Source organism: Rhinoraja longicauda, chromosome 21 (genome assembly GCF_053455715.1).
Source record: "Rhinoraja longicauda isolate Sanriku21f chromosome 21, sRhiLon1.1, whole genome shotgun sequence".
NCBI lineage: Eukaryota > Metazoa > Chordata > Chondrichthyes > Rajiformes > Arhynchobatidae > Rhinoraja > Rhinoraja longicauda.
The window spans coordinates 26,499,965-26,516,649 of NC_135973.1; the positions used below are offsets into that span (position 1 = coordinate 26,499,965).

The following is a 16,685-nucleotide window of genomic DNA, read 5'->3' on the forward strand; positions in this document are numbered from 1 at the left end:
GGAGAAACTGCATGGAAACAGGCCCTTCGGCCAACCATGCTGAGCATCGATCACCAGTTCACTCTAGTTCTGTATTCCACAGTCGGATCCACACCCTACACGCTAGGAGGGGAATTTACAGAGGCCAATTAAACTACAAACCTGCACATGTTTGATATATGGGAAGAAACCAGAGCACCCGGAGGAAACCCACACAATCACAGGGAGCAGATGCAAATTCCACTCAAGGTCAGGATCGAACCGGGGTTTCTGAGGCTGTGGGGCAGCAGCTCTACCACCTGTGCCACTGTGCTGCCTTATCACTTATGAGAAATAGTGTAAAGTTTGCATGGCATTGGGACCAGTTTATGGACAACTGCAGGCTGTGGAGGAGAAATGGCCCCACTAAAATCTTGGCATAAATAATGCTGTGGGTGATTATTTGAATGATAGGTTTGCGGAAGGGGGGTGGAGTTATATTAGAGTACATAAGGGAGAAGTACATACAGTTAATCAAATGAAGAGAAAGCAAAATAAAAGGGCAGCACAGAGGCGCAGTTGGTAGAGCTGCTGCTTCACAGCGCCAGAGGCCTGGGTTGGATCCCTGGCTGTGTGGAGTTGATGCACGTTCTCTCTGTGTGACTCTGTCGGTTTCCTCTGGGTGCTCCGGTTTCCTCCCACATCCCAACAACCTGCAGCTCATTGTAGGGTTAATTGGCCTCTGTAAATGTCTCCCTAGTTTGCAGGGAATGGGGAAAATATAGAACCGGGTGATCTATCGTCAGGGCCGAAGGGCCTGTTTCCGTGCAGTATCATTAAACTAGAACTATGAAGTAACAATGGAAGGGGCTTTATTATACGTGCATGAAGCATTCGGGATAACATCAGAAAACGAGAAAGTTAATTACTCTCTAATTACCGACGTTACAAGTTTGACAGAGACGGTCTCGTTTGGGTCTGTTCTAAGATCCAAACATTGCTGGCTGTAAAATGTTCAGACGAGATAGGGAAAGGAAACAGGGCGTGGGATTGTAGCGCCAACCACGCAGCATTAGAAAGAACATCTCATCAAAGTTCCCGTTCAAACTGTCTCCCACTGGACCGGGCTGAGAAATAATGGGGACTGTGAAACAATGCTGTGCGTTGCAATCACCGTGGACAGCCAAAGGACGTGAAAGATAGAGGGAAACGTTAGCAAAAATAAATAAATCAGAGGTTTGCGGAAGTAAGACTGTGAAACTTGAGGTCGTTTGCAGATGGCCTGGAGCTAAAGGGGGGACAAGGGGCTTGCTAATGACAGCGATAGGGAAGAGGAGAGGGCTGGTCTGGGGAGCTCTCTGGGGCTCCCGAGGAGGTCCAAGCCAAATAAAGTTCTGAAACTTCTCGTCGCTTCTGGACAGGCGGTTCTTCCTGCTCCGTTGTTGTTATGTTGGATGCAGAATGTAACGGGGTTTAAAATGAAATCGGTGCTCGGTTTTCGCGATATTATCTTGCTCTTAGCGAGAAATTAATTCGAGACCTGGGCAGCCGCTGTAAATATCACACTCGAGACAGGAGAAAGTGCAGATGTTGGAATCTTGAGCAGAACACAAAGTGCTGGGGGAACTCAGAAGCTGGGTAGGGGAGCATCTGTGAGGGGCTGGGGGGGATAGAGACAAAATGCTGGAGTAACTTAGCGGGACAGGCAGCATCTCCGGAGAGAAGGAATGGGTGACGTTTCGGGGGAGGGGAAGAAATGGGCAAGCGACGTTTCGGCTCGGGACCCTTCTTCAGACCAGTCGGGTTGTACGATTCTCGAATTCAATCGCCAAGCACCCGCTAGTTGGGAAGCGTTAATAATCGAGACCCAAGTGTCCCCCTATCAAGGAAACATAGATTTCAATTAGTATTGGAAGGATGAAGGAAGAATGTTGAAAAATATTGCGTTCATTTCCTAGCAACTGACATGTAATCCCATTGAAAAGGGGATGTTATCAGTTGCCTTTGTAAAGGGCTGGAGACTTCAATCCTGCCATAGACAAGAATGTAACCGCGCACAGTTAAAGGGCATTTCATTTATTGAGATCCACTCTCACTACAGTGACGTCGGATAAAGGGATCACATCCATCGCTGTAAAATATACCAGCAGTGCAAAAAACGATAACGCACTGTGGCGGCTGTTGTTTGCTCAAATCATTTTTTTGTTGTTGAAGTAACAGAGAATTTGTACTGAAACGGCATCTCGGGGTTGCCTGGCTACCCGACTTCAACACAGAGCTCTGAGCAGCTGCTGTTGACAATGTAGGTACAATGTGTGTCTCGATAGCTCGTGATTGTCTTTTTCTCTGTGAAAATCGTTCCAGATAAAGCGCTGGGGTGAGATGATCATTTATATTGTTCACGTGAATTACTGTTATAAAAATGCTATTTTTTTCCCAAGGAAACATGTCAGATGGTGCGTTATTTGATGGATGTCTTCAAACTTAACAAAAGGATAAATAATGTTGCTATTTCTCTACACCCCCCCCCCCCCCGCCCCTCGTACTGTTCAAGTCATGCATAATTCTGTGGGCAAGAAAGCGAGCTGCACGAAAGTTGGTCCCAATTTCGTTGAAATGTGGAGCCGCACTTTGAAGACACCGTGCATTAAATTCCCCCCTCCTTCCATGTGGGCAAGTGTGTGCGACATAGTTAGGAGGCACTTTCAAGATTCAGAGCCTCACAATGTTTTTAAAAAAAATGGTTTAAGCAAATCTGCGTGCTGCTGTTATCGCGCAGGAGAGTTTCCATTTTTTGGCCTGAAAAAAATATTTGGGAATATCACGTTTTCTGCAAAGAATTGTAGACCTTCCTCAAATAGAATCCCACATCTTTTCCTACGAGGACGTAGCCACCAGCTCGCCAAAATCTTAAAGGTATGAAGCCAGGCAAATATCCCCAGTTGCAATGAACCGTAAAGCAGGAATCCTCCAACTCGGCACGCTTCAATGTATTGCCTAGTAAATGGCGAAGCGGCACGAGGAGTAACGCACACGGCTGTCTACCCTCCAAATTCCTGCGAGGTGTAAACATTTAGACACTCCAATTTCACAAGGCAGTGGGAACGTGCTCGATAAGAGAGGGGAAGGAAAAGATGCAGCGTTCTGGGAAAGATTCCGAGGAACGGAACCAATGAGATAGTAACCCTTGCATCCCCCCTCTCTCCGTCCCTCCCCCAACCTCGTCGTCGCACGAGTGTCACTGTCGAGTTTCACTGTCTGTATAACCCGTTACCACCTAGCCCACAACCAACAATGGACCATTGTGGGCCCCACTTTTCCTTTATCATCGTTACCTTTCGCATGTCTTTCATTCATTTGTTCTACATCTCTCTAAATCACCCGGTATATCTCTCGTTTCCCTTTCCCCTGACTCTCAGTCTGAAAAAGGGTCTCGACCCGAAACGTCACCTATTCCTCTGATCCAGAGATGCTGTTTGACCCGCTGAGTTACTCCAGCATTTTGTGTCCATCTTTAGACCTTTCAGAGAGCGGGCACGGGTTGATAGGTTGAGTGCCGTTTCTGTGAGTCCTCCATCAATCCTTGATTACGAAACACTTGGATTGCATGCAACACACATCCAAAACAATGCATGTACAATTACACGGCTGTAATGTAATTGAAGATATTCACATGACAACATAAACCTTGAAGGAATAAATCCCTGCGGTTCTTGTATCACTCCCTTCAAAGTGTTCTTTCTAATAGCTGTCAGACCATTTTTTCTTTTTGTTTTTTGTCAGTACTTTTGGTTTTATTGTTTATGGCTCTGGTTCCATGTCTAGAAACCGTGGACATGTTTCCTGTCAACAGTTAACAGGTTTTTTTCCCCCAACAAAAGCTGAGAGCGTGTATAGCCCTTGTGTTGTTGTATTGAAACGGCTCTCCCATCCTCAGTAGCAATATATTTTTTTAAAAGTGGGTTGACAGATGCCGAGCTTTGTATTCCCCCGAAGCTTTCTCAGATGCTGCTGTTTTCGTTATCCGCGGGTTCCTGACAGCTGAAGCGCGGTGTGATTCACACGGAAGGATGTGGCAAGCCTTTCTGCCAATAATGCAATAAGTATCTAGTTTGAAGAAAATAATGATAATTGCACCATGTAGACTAAATCAGGAGTAAGTCTGAAGAAGGGTCTCGACCCGAAACGTCACCCATTCCTTCTCTCCAGAGATGCTGCCTATCCCGCTGTTCGCCAGCATTTTGAGTCTATCTTCAGACTAAATCAGGTTTGTGAGCTTCTGATGGTCGACTACAATTAGTCTTGAGCTTGGAATCATAATATTTAATGGGGGGGGGGGTCGAATAATCTTTAAATCCTGAAAACCCAACATTGTATCTTCAAACCAACTTTGATGTGACCATAAAATATTAATCGTATTATACAGTATCTGTTATGTGATAGAGAATACCTTTTAATAACCTCTGAACACTAAAGCTTTTCATATTTGGAACTTTTGAAAGCTGGTTCTCTTTATGTGATGACCGGAGGAATTTATGCAAATGGTATTCAGATCAACAGAGATTTTAAATTAAAGAGTAAAGATATGTATTATTATCTCTAACTTGTCAAAATAAAAAGATAAATGTAAGTAGGCACCAATGAAGCTAATTTCCACATAAAGGAGTTGGTGGTGTTGTCCAACTGAATAAGCAGACCCTTTCAGTCAATTGAGAAATGCATGCTCTGATGTCTTAGGTTGAGCATAAACGTTTAAAATGCTTGTGGATTTTTTTAAATCCCTCCCCGAGTTATCCCTTTGAGCTCAATTTATTATTTTAGCGATTTGGAGGGGTTGTGTGTTGACTGAAATTGATTGGGATCAGATGCAAAATATGCGATTGTAGGCTCCACGCACTCAGCAACTTCACCGACGCAATTGAAAGACGTGATGTCCAGTCCACCCTGCACAAATAAATAGCAAGTTTGAAATGTCAGGAAGGCGTGCGCTTTCCTCCTTGAGATTCTGCAGCAGGCATAGAACAGCCGAGGCAGTTTCCAACAGGAGATGTCACCCGCTGTAGCAGCTTGTACGCTCTGGTTAGCTTTGTATGTGAACGGGATGGCGCTGATACTCAGCAAGGACCTCGTCCAAGATAGACACAAGATGCTGGAATAACTCAGCGGGCCAGGCAGCATTCCCGGAGAAAAGGAATAGGTAGCGTTCCTGGTCGAGACCCTTCATCAGACTGAGAGTCAGGGGCGAGGGAAACTTGAGATGTGAAGAGATGTGAAACGAATGAAAGGGAAGCAAAAGGACAAATCAAAGCCAGCAACGATGATCAGGGAAAGGTGGAGGCCACAATGGTCCATTGTTGGTTGAGGAGAAGGTGAAAACGAGTGGAACTAACGAATGAAACTGAGCAGGAGGCCAGTGAAACAAGTAGGACGACTAGAGTGGGGGAGGGACAGAGAGAGAGGGAATGCAAGGGTTACTTGCATCTCAGCAGATTGAGCTGTTGACAAACACGTTGCTTTGGCCATGGATGTGATGTGTAATTTTACAAATGGACGATCATTTTTAATTGACGGTATAACTGGCAGTCAATGGGATTGGCAGTTAGGGGCAATTATGTTTTTAACTAGAAATGTACTTTTGGAGACTTTCAGGAATGTAATCTTCACAACGATTGAATGTGAAAACTGTTCAAAATGTCACATTTGTTTAAAAAAAAGCATCCAACTCACTTTGATCATTTCTTTTTTGATTCAAATTAAGAAAATGTATTTGCCATCATAAAGCTAGCACAGTATCTTCACACCCTTTTGAGTTTAGAACAATAATACAATATTTACCTATTGTTCTATGAATCAATATGAATTCACAGGACATTGATTTATCTAATTTCAGATAACCCCTGCATTCCCTCTCCCCACCCTAGTCGTTCTACTAGTTCCACTATTCCTATCCTTGTATCCCTCTCATTAGCACATATTCCCCAGCCACCAATGGGCCATTATGGGTTCCAATCTTTCTTAGTCACCTGTTTGCTGACCCTGATTTGTGTCTGACCTTATTCCTACCTCCAGTCCCCCAAGCTCACCTCTACTTTCAGGCTGAAGAAGGGTTCCGACCCGAAACGTCACCCGTCCTTTTTTTCCAGAGATGCTGCCTGGATAGGAAGGAACTGGTGATGCTGGGGTTTTTTCAGGTCCATTCAGGTTAGGCAGAGGTTTACTTGCACCTCCTCCAAACTCGTTGTTCTCGGTGTGGTCTCCTATATATCGGCGAGACCAAGTGCAGACTGGGCGATGGTTTTACTGGCCACTCTTGTTTGCCAAACATTTTAACTCCCCTTCCCATACTGACCTTGCTGTCCTGGGCTTCCTCCACTGTTGTAGTGAGGAAACACAAATTGGACGAACAGCACCTTGTATTTCGCTTGGGCAGCTAACAACCCAGCAGTGTGAACGTTGATTTCTCTAATTGCAATCCCTCCCTCCCCCACCCTAATCGTTCTACTAGTTCCATTGTTCACATGTTTGTATTCCTCTCCGTATCACCTCTTCCCTAGCCAACAATTGGCCCTGATGGACTCCACCCTTCCTTGGTCATCTGTTGGCAGTCCCGATTTGTCCTGGCCTTTTCCTATCTCCAATCCCCCCTCCCTTTACTTTCAGTCTGAAGAAAGGTTCCGATCTGAAATGTCACCTGTTCTTTCTCCAGAGACGCTGCCTGACCAGCTGAGTTACTCCAGCATTTTGTGCCTATCTTCGGTATAAACCAGCATCTGCAGCTCCTTCCTACACACTTAATTGATTTCCTATTTTTTTAAATTAACTTGTATCTAATTATATCAGGTCCATCTTTCTTTAGTGAAATAAGGAGAATCAGAAGAAGCCTTACCATCTTAGTCCATTTTTTCATATGTTTTAAGATGGTAACCAGTCAGTGTGGAGGGATGCGAGGCATAGTTTGGGTGAGATAATGTGCTATTTTAAATCACTATCCAAGTAGTGAAGATAGACTCATGCTAAACCTGCAATTGTTCTACTAATGAAATGGTGTGATGATCTTAATGTAAAAATTAAATCTAAATTAACATTCTGAAACGATTTGAATCACAGGGGCATCAGAAATAGAATACATCATTTAAGGAAGTGGTATGTTACGCGTACGGAATCAGTAGATAATTGACTTCGGAATTGTAAGCACTATAGAAATATAACTTTGCCTACCCAAATAGCATACCTTCAATTTACTACAGGTCTATGGTGTACTAACTGTGAAATTAGCATCATAGCTCTCCAGGATAGTGTTATAGAGTCATAAAGAGTGGAAACAGGCCCTTCCGCCCAACTTGCCCATGCAGACCATCTACACTAGTCCCACCACTTGCTACGCTTGGCCCATATCCCACAAAACCTATCCTATTCATGTACCTGTCCAAATGTCTCTAAAATGGCATAAATGGCATGTCTCTAAAATGGCATAAAATGGCCTCAACTACCTCCTCCAGCAGCTCGTTCCATACAGACACCACCCTTTGTGCAAAAAAGTTGCCTCTCAGGTGTTTATTAAATCTCTCCCTCCTCACCTTAAACTTGTGTCCTTTGGTTCTTGATTCCCCTACTTTGGGCAAAAGACTCTGTGCATTTACCCGATCTATTCTTCTGATGATTTTGCTATTGAGGGCGTGCAGCATAGGTTTACTAGGTTAATTCCCGGAATGGCGGGACTGTCATATGTTGAAAGACTGGAGCGACTAGGCTTGTATACACTGGAATTTAGAAGGATGAGAGGGGATCTTATCGAAACGTATAAGATTTTTAAGCGGTTGGACACATTAGAGGCAGGAAACATGTTCCCAGTGTTGGGGGAGCCAGAACAAGGGGCCACAGTTTAAGAATAAGGGGTAGGCCATTTCGAACGGAGATGAGGAAAAACTTTTTCAGTCCGAGAGTTGTGAATCTGTGGAATTCTCTGCCTCAGAAGGCAGTGGAGGCCAATTCTCTGAATGCATTCAAGAGAGAGCTAGATAGAGCTCTTAAGGATAGCGGAGTCAGGGGGTATGGGGAGAAGGCAGGAACGGGGTACTGATTGAGAATGATCAGCCATGATCACATTGAATGGCGGTGCTGGCTCAAAGGGCCGAATGGCCTACTCCTGCACCTATTACCTATTGTCTATTGTCTACACTTCTATAAGCTCACTCCTTATCCTCATGTGCTGACCAAAATCTTAACAGAACAATTAGACATAACAACATTGATAGATCCCGGGACCAGCAATGAAAGCATTGTGGAAGCACCATTCTGGAATCATTATTTAATTGACATTTATGTCTTGCCATCTCAGTTCAATCTTCTGAGACTTTGAAAATAGACATTTAATTTTCCTGTCACTGGCAGTAGGTTAGAAAAATTAAGGTATAGTTTATCGAAGATTTCATGTGGCTCTTTTGGGATATTAGAAGTTGTTTGTTCACGAGTCATGGTTCAAGCTTCAAGATGGATTACCTGCCAGATTATGCAGGATGATTATATTGAGTTTGGTAGAATAAAATGAAAAATATATTTTCAGCAATTGCATAAGACATAGCATTTGCGAATAAAGGAGTTAACTTATTTTTATCAAGAACTAATCATTTTTAAATTACACAATTTGGTTTACAAGCTCCATTAAAAATATACATTTTAGATAACTTACAGCTTTTATGAAGGTAGACAGCTCTTCAATTAAATTTGATATACTTGGAGCTGCTTCCTCGCTCTCTCAAATATTTGCACACCTAGTGTGAAAAGTTGTTAGTGGAAATAATATAAATTTTAGCTGGCCACATCCATTTATAAATGTGTTATTGTCATCTACTTGTTCAGATAGCAATGCAAAAAAACGTAGTCAGGAAATTATTGATTCCTTGGTTTGGCTTGGCTAGTTTTTCATCTTATGCGTTGTCATAGTTATAGAAACATTCAGCACTGAAACAAGCCCTTCAGCCCATGCCAACCAAGATGCCCCATCTAAGGTAGCCCCATTAGCCCACATTTGGTCCGTATTCTTTTAAACCTTTCCTATCCATGTACCTGTCCAAGAGTCTTTTAAATGTTGTTATAGTACTTGCTGTGCGTCTCTTAATAACTAATTAAATTATTCGGCCTGTTTTTTTTATTATCCTCTGGCAAACATTTAGCCTTGAAGCGAACAACAGAAGGAAACTATTTAACACCTTACTTATCTGCATCAGGCTTGGAGTGAGATCAATCTACATAAAGAGAACAATTCGATTAAGGTGTCAGTGAAGGAACAAAGAGATAAGAAAAAAAAACAAACACAAAGTGCTTAAGTAACTCAGCTGGCTAGGTAGCATCTCTGGAAAGTGAAGTTCAGGTTGGGACCCCTCTTCAAATGAATTGTAGTAGGGACGGAATTTGAGGTTGCAACCCTCAGAATAGATGATGGGAAATCAATGAAAATCAAATATTCAGTAAGCTTTTGATAAGAATGGGGTAATATATTGACATGAATTAAGAATTGGTTAAAAGATAGAAAACAGAGAGTGGGAACAAACATTTCACTTTTGGTTAGGGAGATTGTCACTAATTGGGTGCCACATTGGTTGGGATTGGTACTGTGCTCCCAGTTATTCACAATTTTTATCAACGATTGCATAAAAGGACCAGATATTGTTTTACTAATGATTCAAAACTGGGTGAGCAGGATGCAGAGAAGCTCCAAAGGAAAAAAGGGCAATTTAATTTGGTGAGGACATGGCGAATAGTGCACAGGTATCACGTGGGAAAATACTAAGCAGAAAACGTAGCAATGTGGAGTATTTGTTAAATTGTGAGAGACTGAAAAGGGTTGGTATTCAGAGGGATCTGGGCATCTTTTTATATTAATACCTGAAAGTTCAAATACAGCTGTAGCAAGTGGTTAGGAAGGTAAGTGGTACATAGGTCTTCAATGCATTATTTACATAAGAGTAAAGATTGCAATTTATATAAAGCTTCAGTGTATATGAATAACTGAAAGTCAAAATGCAGTATTAATGAGTGGTTAGGAATGCAAATGGCCATTACTGTAGTATTTACATAAAATAATAAATATTGCAATTATATAACATTCGTGAGACTGCAATTTCAATGTTGTGTACATGTTTGGCATCTCTACCTGCGAAAAGTTGTACTTGTAATGGTGGAAATAGGTCAAATGTTCGCCAGATTCCCAGGATGAGAGGATTGTCCTGAACAGAGATTCATACTGGACATATACTCATTAGAAGGTAGACACAAAATGCTGGAGTAGCTCAGCGGGTCAGGCAGCTTCTCAGGAGAGAAGGAATGGGTGACGTTTCGGGTCGAAACCCTTCTTTGGACCTGAAACATCACCCATTCCTTCTCTCCTGAGATGCTGCCTGACCCGCTAAGCTACTCCAGCATTTTGTGTCTACCTTCGATTTAAACCAGCATCTGCAGTTTTTTTTTATATACTCATTAGAGTTCAGAAGACTGAGAGGTGATCTCATTGAAACACAGAAATTTCTTACTGCATTTGTCAAGGAAGGCCTTTACCCGAGGACAGTAAATCCATGGAGTTCACTATCCATTAAAGTTGTGGAGGCTCATTGTTGAGTATATTCAAGTCAGAGATTGGAGACACAATGATGTGAAGCTGCTAAAATCTTGCATAGAACACAAAGTGCTGTAATAACTCAGCAGGTGTAGGCAACAGCAACATCACTGGAGGACTTGGATAGGCGACATTTTGGGTCGAGGCCCTTCTTCATACTTGGGTTTAGACCCTTTTTCAGTCAGAGATTGATAGACTTTTGGAAATTAAGGAATTCAAAAGATATGTATAAATGATGTTGAGGTACAATATTAGCCATCATTGAATGGTGGCACAAAAGGGAGAGTCTGAATGGTCTACTCCTGCTTCTAAGTCTTATGCTCTTATTAATAAAACTGTCATCAGTATCTTTCCAGCGGACCTGAAGTAAATTGGTCTCTGTGGTTCTCACAGAAGAGCAGGCAAAAACATTTATTTCACGCCAGTAACGATTCAGATTAGCACATCTATATCCCTTCTTTCACTGCCAATTTCAGAATTTTGTTAAGTTTCTCCCCAATTCCTTACTTTAAAATATTTGGCCATTAGAAATCTAGTTATCACCTAGCATGTGCATTCTGCATGTCCACTGCATATTCATCCTTACTTGTTATCAATGCATAACACTGTAGCTAACCCTCCTAACTAACCCTTGCCCTTCCTCCATGGCTCAACCTGGAGTGCCATAGAGTCTGTCAAAGTGGTAGTGCAATGGTTATAGTCATACAGCACTGCCTTTCGGCCCAGCTTGGCCATGCCGACCAAGGTGCCCCATCTCCAAAGACGTACAGGTATGTAGGTTAATTGACTGGGTAAATGTAAAAAATTGTCCCTAGTGGGTGTAGGATAGTGTTAATGTGCGGGGATCGCTGGGCGGCGCAGACTTGGTGGGCCGAAAAGGCCTGTTTCCGCACTGTATATATATGATATGATATGATATGATACACTCGTCTCACCTGCCCGCGATCATTCCATATCCCTTTAAAGCTTTCGTAACAATGTACTTGTCTAAATTTATTTTAAATGGTGATGCATTTCTTCCTCAGCTACCTCCTTTGGCAGGTCATTCCAAATACCCAGCACCCTCTGTGTGAAAAAGTTGCCCCCTCAGATTCCTATTAAATCTTTCCCCTCTCACCTTAAACCTATGTTGCTTACATCTGTTATGCAAGAGATTCTCAAAACACTGAACAGTTATGTTGATTGATTAATTGATTGGTGGAAAGATATAGCATGGAAACAGGCCTATTCGGCCCAACAAGTCCGCACCATTCATCGATCATTCGTTCACAGTAGTTCCACGTTACACACATGGGGCAATTTCCAGAGACCCATTAACCTACAAACCCAAATGTTTTTTTGGATGTGGGAGGAAACCAGAGCTGCTGGAAGCCCTTGCGGCAACGGCAATGTGCAAACTCCATACAGACAGCACCCAAGGTTAGGAATTTACTTAGTTCTCTGGTGCCATGAGTCAGCTGCTCTACCAGCTGTACCAGTGTGCAGTTTTCCTCAGTTTGGTCACAGCTGTGCCCCAAGTGCAACTTTGATTATAACTTCTAGTACAGTGAATGGCTTTACATAACAAAGCCAAACTGGAAGGATTTGAGGAGAGAGATGAAATATTGTTTGGAAAAGTTATGTCATCAGTTATCATATGGTGAAGTGTTAGAAAGTACAAACAGTTGGAACATTTTATGATTAAATCTCCAGCAATGCCTAGAGCTAGAGAAGCCCTCCCTTCACCAGGCAGAGATCAAAACAGGAAAACTCAATGGCTTTGGTCTCCTGGGAGAAATCTGGCCACCTTTAACACCTCTGTAGCTGAATGGATACAGCAGTCAAGCACAAACTGATAATCAAACGAATTTTAGATGATTGCACATTTTTTAACTGATAAGAAAGTCCATATATGTTTTCATCAAGCAGCAGAGACCCAAAACATTTTTTTGGTTCTCTTTTAAAAATTAAACACAGATTTTTGCTGCCTCTACCTATAAATTCATTCCAAGGATTTAATTTATGTCCCAAAAATATATTTTATTCACCTGAGCACCTCCATGTTCTATCTCTTTAATTTAGGTTTAAGTAGTTTTTAGGATTTATATTTTCCATAATCTTCACATAAAGCATTCACCAATTAATTAGTCTGGCAGTCATGGTAAATTGTTAGATTATGTCAAGTGATTGTGAAATGCATTTAATATATTGTAGAAATTGCATTAATTAGACAAAATTAGTGTTTTCAAAGAGCCTCCAAAACTATTAGTTCACATTTTCAAAACTTAAATGGATTATAGTAACATCACTATATATGTGTCGGTATGGCAACTGCTCTGCCCAACACCGCAAGAAACCGCAGAGAGTCGTGGACGCAGCCCAGTCCATCACACAAATGAACCTCCCCCTCCCATTGATTTCTCATACTGCCAAGGAAAAACAGCCAAAATTATCAAAGGTCGTTCTCTCTTCTCTCTTCAGTCAGGCAAAAGTTACAAAAGCTTGAAAGCACGTACCACCAGATTCGAGAACAGCTTCTTCCCCACAGTTATCAGACTCTTCAACAGACCTGTCATATGCTAAGCATGTATTCCCGATCATCCAATGAATCGAATTGCATCTCTTGCCCTTTTCCCCTGCACTTTCTCTGTAGCTGTTACATTATTGTTGAAGAGTTGGGTGGGCGGGCGGGCGGCACAGTGGCGTACTGGTAGAGCTACTACCTTACAGTGCCAAAGACCCGGGTTCAATCCTGACTTCGGGGGCTGTATGTGCGGATTTCATATGTTCTCCCTGTGACCTGCATGGGATTTCTCCTGGTACTTCCGCTTCCTCCCACACTCCAAAGACATATAGATTTGTAGGGTAATTGGCTTCGGTAAATTGTAAATTGTCCCTAGTGTGTAGGATAGTGCTAGTGTACAGGTGATCACTGGTTGGCATGGACTCCTTGGGCCAAAGGGCCTGTTTCCGTGCTTTATCTCTAGTCTAAAGTCTACCTGCTGTACGAATATATGGTATGATATGCTTGGATAGTACATAAAACAAAGTTTTACGCTGTATTTCATTACACGTGACAATAATAATAATAATAATAATAATAATAATGCATTACATTTATATAGCGCTTTTCAAACACTCAAAGACGCTATACAGGGATTACTAGAATAATAAATAAATAATTTAATATTTATTACTACAATAATAAATCAATTACAAAATATGTTCCATAACCAACCTCACAAAAAACTTGTTTGTATCACACTATTGCTTGCAGGAATTTGCTGCATATAGGTTACCTGTCTGTTCCAAAATGGGGTTGTTTCTCCATCTTGAAAGGGTCACAGAACTAAAAGGACATACCTTTAGAAAGAAGATGAGGAGGAATTTCTTTGGTTAGAGGGTGGTGAATCTGTGGAATTCATTGCCACAGATGGCTGTGGAGGCCAAGACATTGTATATTTTTGCAGAAATTGACAGATACTTGATTGGTAAGGGTATCAAGGGTTGTGGGGAGAAGGGAGGAGAATGGGGTTGAGAGGGAAAGATAGATCAGCCATGATCAAATGGCGGAGTAGACTCGATGGGCCGAATGGCCTAATTTTGCTCCTATGACATGAACTCCCTTTCTCCATCACAGCAAAAGAGGCTGTAATTGTGAATCTTTTGTCTATTCAGTCCCCTCCCCACCCCATTATCACCCCACTTCTAAAACAGTTTGGAGACATCATCAGCTAATACTCTCTCCCTTGCTTCCTGAGTGAACAATTCACTTTCTACCCAAAAATATTCTAAGGGAAATTTGGAACTCTTCCTCCTCTAACCCACTCTCCCGAAAAGGCTAATAATAATGCAACTCTTTTACATGGACAATGTTGGGACACATATGGAGTGCTATGTTTAGTACTGATCTCCTTATTTAAGAACGTGAGTACACTAGCAAATTCAAAGAAGGTTTAATAGAGTAATGCCTTATATTGGTGGAAAGGATGAGCTTATATCTGTTGTAGTCTGGTAAAATGAGGTGACTTGATTGAAACATTTAAAATCCCCGATGGCTCACCACAGGGTGGATGTGGAGATGCTTCTTTCTAGAGAACAATGTAGAACATGTTTAAATGTGTGGAGTCACCTATTCAAGGCAGAGGAAAATAATTTTCTCCACAGGGTTGTAAGCGTTTCCCAATATTCTTCCTCAGGTGGCTGTGGAAATGAGACCATGGAAAACTTTTAAGGGAAAGCTAAATAGATACTTGCTCAGGGAGGGGGTAAAAGATAACTAGGGAAAGGCCATAATGAAGAACTGAAGTTACAATCAGATCCAATTTGATCTAAAGAGTCCTACAGCATGGAAACAGACCCTTTGGCCCAACTTGCCCATGCTGACCAGGATGCCCCATCTACACTAACTTACACTAGTCCCACCTGCTTGCATTAGGTCCATATCCATAAACCTTTCCTATCCATGTACCTGTCCAAATGCCTTTTAAATCTTTAAATCTTATTCAATAGCTGGTTCAGGCAGCATCTCTGGAGAATAGATAAGTGATATTTTGGGTCGGGACTCTTTTTCAAACTGTTTATTGCTCTGACAGATAGAAGACCTGGCCTATTCTGGTACAGAGAAAACAATTTACCTGAATTTGTACAATTCATTATTATATCTGGTGGGACTCAACATAACCAGAGGGATGATGAGGTGATGTTCATCAAACTTATGTTGAACCTGCAAGGGGCCACAACCAGATAGGTAGTTGTGGTAGGGGTTGGTGATGGAAGAGAGTGGATAGCAAGCAAAATGCTCGCTTGGAAATGCTGAAAGGGGTGAGGTTATTGGCGATAGAATCCTATCGGTAGCGCAGCGGTAGAGTTGCTGCTTTACAGCGAATGCAGCGCCGGAGACTCAGGTTCGATCCTGACTACGGGTGCTGCACTGTAAGGAGTTTGTACGTTCTCCCCGTGACCTGCGTGGGTTTTCTCCGAGATCTTCGGTTTCCTCCCACACTCCAAAGACGTACAGGTATGTAGGTTAATTGGCTGGGTAAATGTAAAAATTGTCCCTAGTGGGTGTAGGATAGTGTTAATGTGCGGGGATCGCTGGGCGGCACGGACTTGGGGGGCCGAAAAGGCCTGTTTCCGGCTGTATATATATGATATGATATGATATGATATGATATGATATGATATGAAATTGCAAAAAATAGTCAGTTGAATGCAGACACTCGTGGCGAAGAGGAGGGCTCCATCCTTGCCCTGTCCATGAGATAAGGGGCGATAGCCGAAATATGGAAAATAAATAAGATGCAGACAAGGGCATTGTTAACTATGGTGGAGGGAAAACCATGATTCGGAAGGAAGATAACTCAGAATGTAGTTGTGTGGAAAATCTCATCATCAGAACAAATGTGATGGAAACAGAGGCACATAAGTTCATGTCATAGGAGCAGAAGTAGGCCATTCGGCCTGTCGAGTCTACTTCACCATTCAATGATAGCTGATCTACCTTTCCCTCTCAACCCCATTCTCTTGCCTTCTCCTCATAACCCTTGACACCCATATCAATCAAGAATTTGTAAATTTCCACCTTAAAAATACCCAATGACTTGGCCACCACAACGGTCTGTGGTAATGAATTTCAGATTTACCACCCTCTGACTAAAGGAATTCCTCCTCATCTCCTCTCTAAAGGTGTGTCCTTTTATTTTGAGGTTATGCCCTCTGGTCCTAGACTCTCCCACTAGTGGAAACATCCTCTCTGCATCCACTCTATCCAGGCCTTTTACTATTCTGTAAGTTTAAATGAGGTCCCCCTTATCCTTCTGACCTCCAGCGAATGAAAGCCCTTTGCCATCAAATGCTCATCATACGTTAACCCAATTATCCCGGGTGATTCACGGAGTAGAATCCATGCAGGAATCAGGTAACACAAACAGTAGATGACATATTTGTGAGGATACAAGTCACTGCAGATGCTGGAATCTTTCATAAAATACAAAGTGCTGAAGGAACAGCTGATCAGGCAGCATTTATGGAGAGAAATGACAGACACCATTTTAGGTCAGGACGCTTCTTGCGATAGCTGTGAGAGTCTGTAGGTTTGTAGTGGATCTTAGTTGCTAGCTTATTCCCCAAGATG

The 16,685-nt window shown here is 42.3% G+C and overlaps 1 protein-coding gene across 3 annotated transcripts in view; it reads left to right on the plus strand.

Annotated features, from left to right (window-relative positions):
• Nucleotides 1–16,685, plus strand: part of axin1 (axin 1) — a 399,614-nt gene that overhangs the window by 271,823 nt on the left and 111,106 nt on the right. The window contains exon 1 of one of the 3 annotated variants that reach the window (XM_078418161.1): nt 2,274–2,335. The exons of 1 other annotated variant lie outside the window; for it this stretch is intronic. The gene's annotated coding sequence lies outside the window, so the exon portion shown is untranslated. Of the gene's footprint in view, nt 1–2,273; nt 2,336–4,135; nt 4,226–16,685 lie in introns of those variants that run through there. One more of the 3 variants, XM_078418160.1, reaches the window with a different exon arrangement.